Raw genomic sequence first — 5,417 nt, 5'->3', positions numbered from 1 at the left:
CTTTTTCCCTGTGCCATTCCACATTATTACAAATAACTTCATTTCTGGACATTTATGTATGGATCATTTGGAATGTGACCGACATCTGGTGAAAATTTAATGTCATTAGCACCTCTAGTAATATATTTACTGAGAAAAATGTTGACGTGTTCAATACTTATTTTACCCGCTGTATTTGCTTAAATTAGTGTTTGAGGATGGTTAGGTTCATTGTTGAAAATGGTCATAAACATCAGCAARGCATTCAGTTCAATAATGAAGTAAAACATTGTCAAATAAGACGACTAATTTTGATTAAAATTTAAAAGTACACAATAAAGAAGTTAAACAAAACAAAATGATAATCCAAGACAATCAGCAAAGTGGGAAAAAAATCAAAGAATATTCAATTAAACAATCAACAAAAATCAGAAAAAGAAACTCCCAATGATCATTAAAAAGTAAGGCACTTCAAAGAAATTAGGAAAAGACTGAAGMCTATTTTAAATCACTTTCAAAATTACTCATTTTCACCAAGTTAACTTATAGCACTGATTTTACTATACCACTTTACGTTGTTTTTTTTCTTATTTTCTTCCTAACCTTATTTTCCTTTTCAGCATCCCTCATCTTTTTCAGAACAAAGATTTATGCTTTTTTCTTTTATTCCCCCCACAGAGTCATTTACTGTCAGTATCATATTTGTCCCGGGAGTAATAGGCATTCTGTATTTTTTATGTCTTCATATGTATTTATTATTCTAAAAGAAAATTTGCCACAAGCATTCGAAATGACTCAAAAAGTTGAAACTTGCCGGTCGAAATACCAGGATGAATCATAAATAACTCAATGAATGTGTGTGTTCTGAATCAAAGTTTGCAGAAACACAGAGCAGCGCTGGAAAGCATTAGATGCGAGGAGTTTTATGGCCTTGGCGAGTGACTGGGGGAGTGTTTTATGAAAGTTAACGAGAGGCGGCCTCGCCCCTTTCAGTGGCAATGCCCGAGCTTAAGTGCTTGTTACCCCATTACTCGGCAGAAGTGTAAATCTGCCTCCATTTTTTTCTAACTGTCTTTTTTTTTTTCATTTCTGCTATGAAAACAGAACAGAGAAAACAAAATGCAATTCCCACAATGTAGAGCGAAGTGCTCCAAAATATCACAAGTCACGTGTTTTGTTTGTTAAACACATAAACGCACACAAATGGCTTCTCTGACCTCTTTCTGTCAAACTCAACATGTAATAGTCGCCATCCAATTTGTGAGTGTGGGACGAGATGAAATAAACAGGAGTCAAGCCCTGGGATTTTATAAACTGGTTGTAAAACTGACCCTGTATAAGTCCAAACTGGATGTGCTATCAGCCTTTTTATCAGACTTTACAAGTCRTGTGAGCTCTCTCTGCTCCTGTGTGGCTCTGGGAAAGAAAGACGCCGAGGCTGTGAGAGGTGGTGCACGAGGAGAAACCAATAAGGCAGAAAATTAGATCATAAAAAATGATAAGGGACAAAGAGCAATGTGTCTCTTGCCATTGATGCATATTGCTTTTTCCCATTAATACCGGCATATTAACTTGTTGATGAATAAYGACAGAGGTGGGAGGATTTTACATTTTAGACACTTCAGGCTCTTCATTAGTCATCTCAACCAAAAATTTGTCTGAAGTAACTTTGAAGTGTCCTAAAATGAAGCTACATCTACAATAAGGTTGAGGTATTTAGAGGAACGTATTCCTGAAGTATTTCAAGTCACAAACTCTAGCAGATTTAATCCAAAATGTATAATATAACAACGGCACGTTGATACTTCAGCTTCTCTATGTTTTCATGTGGTTTAATAGCTTCTGCTAAAGGTAGAAATGAGGAAAAWCTTAAAAAGACTACTGAAACTGCTTACATTATTTTTTTTAATTGAGTTAGAACCATTGTAGAGGCAATAAAAACAAATTGTCTTGCATTCATTGGTCCCATAAAAGCAGAATTTTGATCCATTTTAAAATTAAAGAGGTTCTTCTTTGAAGAGTGTAAACTACTGCTCAGAAAACACAGAGGAAAAACTAGTGTAGCTCAAAACATTGCTCAGATTTTTCTTTTATATTGGCACTTGGTGCATTACTACCATTAAAACACTAAGTCTGATTAACACATAAAATATTCCTGAACAAAATTTTATGTTTATAATTTTAAGTTATAACCTTCAAAATAACATTGTGATCAACATTCAGGTATCTTAAGGGKTTTTTTTTGTGCTTAGAGTCAGTGTTGTAGTACTCTACACTGGCCTTGACCACCATTTCATGGTCTCAGATTTGTACTCAGTCTTGTCTCAGTCTCGGACATTGAGGACTCTGGATTTTATTTCGAGACCAGTCAGGTCCACATTTGTGGAAATATCACTAAATTTCCAAAATATTGCCCAGTTTATTTGGTAACAGCCTTGCTTCCATTGGATGTAAAATGTACAGATTCAAATCCAAGCATGACTCATCGCTAACGTTTGTTTTATTTGAAAGGAAGCAGTGATGTTAGCAAAGATTACTAGCTAGCTTTATCAATCTGCCTCTGTATCATTTTTTTTACCCAGCCTTAAACAAAGACATTTAGTCAATATACATATTAAATTAGCTAACTGTGTACAGTATACTGTATGTTTTAAGGCACTATTCAGTTTTTATTTCCAGTCCCGATCTTGACCCAATCTCGTCCTCCCTTGGTTTTGTCTCGACTTGGTCCAGCCCCTCAGAGTCGGCTCTTGGCATGGGTGAACTAGGCGGTCGCCTAGATCGCCATTTGCTGGAGGGGGCGCTGAACTGCAGAAGAAGAAAAAGTAATTATTTGTAATCCCTGGTTGCAACTCTGCTCAGCGCCCCTTTCAATTAGCTTTGTCTTAAAAAACTACAATCAAGTATCACAGGAAAAATAAACTGCGCATAAAACATTACCCCCACCCAATGCAGCAATCGCACCCACCCTCTCTCTCATTTGATTGAGATTAYACTGACTCGTCCTGCTCCGACACTCTGACAGGGGCTAGTAGTGCCTCTCAAGTAGCGGTTCGTGTTGACAAACTCAATAACAACAAGTCTGTATTTTGTTGTCCCATACATGTCAACCATTTCGGACATTTACCTGCATAAAAAGCCTCAAAAACCCGTAAATTTTGCAAAAAGTCCACACAACTCGCACCTGGGGGGTGGGGCTGGGGGGGTTCACATAAGTTTACCATAGTACCTTATACTGTCAAACTTGTTTTTAGGGGTTCAAATTGGGGTGGGTGAGACATAGTTCCGCTGGTGGGGGGTGGGTGGGGGGTGTGCACTTCAACTCACCTAGGGCACTAAAATGGATAGAGCCAGCACTGCAGCCCCTAAAAGTCTTGGTCTTGTCTCAGTCTCAATATACTCTAGTCTTGGTCTTAACTTGTTCTCAGGTTAGGTTCTCTGATCTTGACTGCAACTCTACCTGGATTATACATTCTGAATGACTGTCAGTAAAGCTGTTGAAACCAGAGTGGTAAAATCCACCACTCAGACTAGCCATTACATTACTCTGGTTAGAAATAAATCCTGTTTCACCGAACTGAGGTTGTTCAAAGAGTTATCAACAATAGATAAGTTAGTATTTGTCCATAATCTTTCAACAGAACCCCACTTTATAAAATCTGAAGTATTGCTTAAAATTCTTTATTGCTACAAGTTTAGGGGAACTCCAGTTGAGGAATTGGCAGACTAGTCAAAGACCTTTCATCACCCTCTCAGTCAGCATCCAAACAATCAATCTGAGACTGCCTGCATGCTCCACAGGAAACTTCTTTCTCACACTTTCTTTCCTTCACTCAATTTCTGTGTTTGTACTTTAGAGTTATCCGTGTTTTAACGTGGATACAGACATATTACTTTATCAACCACGCACATAAAACTGCAGCTGTAAGAAGACAGGAGGGAGATAAGGTCAGATCAAAAAGAATTTTTGCATTTAGTGAGAAACGTATCAGATGAACATTTTTAGCTCACTGTTTTTGTGATTCTGCTGCAACTACGAGCAAAGCAAAGGGCAAGAAAGGAGAACGCAATGGAATAATAAAAGAAAGAAAGAGAAACCCTGGCAGGATGAGATGGAAAAATATGAGATGAGAAAGTCAAAAGGCTACTCTGATGAAACAAAACCATAAAAAAAAGAGGGAGGGCGAGGTTTCTGAAGCCAGATAATATCAGCTATGTGTACATTGGAGACGGGCAAAGAGAAATTATAAAGAAATGGAGAGAAGAAGGGAAGCAGAGGGGTGGGAAGTGCAGGACTCAGTAGGGTGGAGTATAAATACAGCCGGGATTATAAAGTCACTCTGTTCTGCTTTCTGCTCCCCATCTCTGGTGACAGAACACAGAAAGAGGCTTACTACTGAGTTATGCATTGCAAACAGGCTGTGTGTGTATGTGTGTGTGTACGTGTATGTGTGTGCCATTAATTACAAAACTGAGTGATTCAGTTACAGCCTGCCTTGTCTTCAGTGATGTGTCCCAGACCACAGACTTCATGCTGTATGCTCATACTCTCTTAATGTTAATTATAGCTCATTTTTCTCTCTGTTTTACATTAATACACACAGGAACACACAAACCTGCRCATGTGCACTTACTCTGATCCACCTCAGTCAGTAAACGCAGCATGGCTAGCTTCCAGAATTTGATTTCACTTATCAAAATAAATGATAAAACACCACAGCAGTCAATAACAAGCTATTGAGGCTCTATTTCATATCAGTAAGTTGGTAGCTGTCTGAAATGTCTGGATGAATGAGTCTCCATCAGACCTTTTAAATACTCACCAGCCGAGCTGAACGACGTTGTAACAAATCCGCGCCTTACCCAAGATGCCACTCAGGTTTATTGAGAAGATATTGATTTTGTGCCACAGCAGAAGAAATATCACAGCCTTACAGTAAATATCATAACTATGTTTTTAGACCTGGACCAAATAGCAATAAATATATTTGGATTTTAAATAAGCTGATGTAGGTTGCTGAGTGCGCCCAGAAGAGCCCAGCCAAGCCGTGATCAAATATTTGATTTGTTTAAAAGCATGTTATTACATCTCAGTGAAATGCACATTCTTAGGTAAGCCATATTAAACACGATTCATGAGTCAGCAAAAGAACGAACAAAGACAAACAGGTTTTATTACTCTGTTGTGGTTGGCAGGTCGGATTTTGTCATGTGTCTTTTAAGGATAATAACATAATTGCCATCATGTTAAGCAATAGTCTCAACTTTTGTTTTGTATAAATGAAGAATGACTGTTATGGTACTTCTAGGAAACCTGTCACCAACTTGTACAGATTAAAATAAAATAAACTTCATTTAAAAGGTGTTTAATTTTGAAAGTGAGACTGGTGTTATTATTCTCCTGTGATGAAATATTCTGGAAAATTGCCAGATGTCTT

Source organism: Austrofundulus limnaeus, unplaced genomic scaffold (assembly GCF_001266775.1).
Source record: "Austrofundulus limnaeus strain Quisiro unplaced genomic scaffold, Austrofundulus_limnaeus-1.0 Scaffold14, whole genome shotgun sequence".
NCBI classification, from domain to species: Eukaryota; Metazoa; Chordata; class Actinopteri; order Cyprinodontiformes; family Rivulidae; genus Austrofundulus; species Austrofundulus limnaeus.
This window is presented reverse-complemented; position numbering follows the sequence as displayed.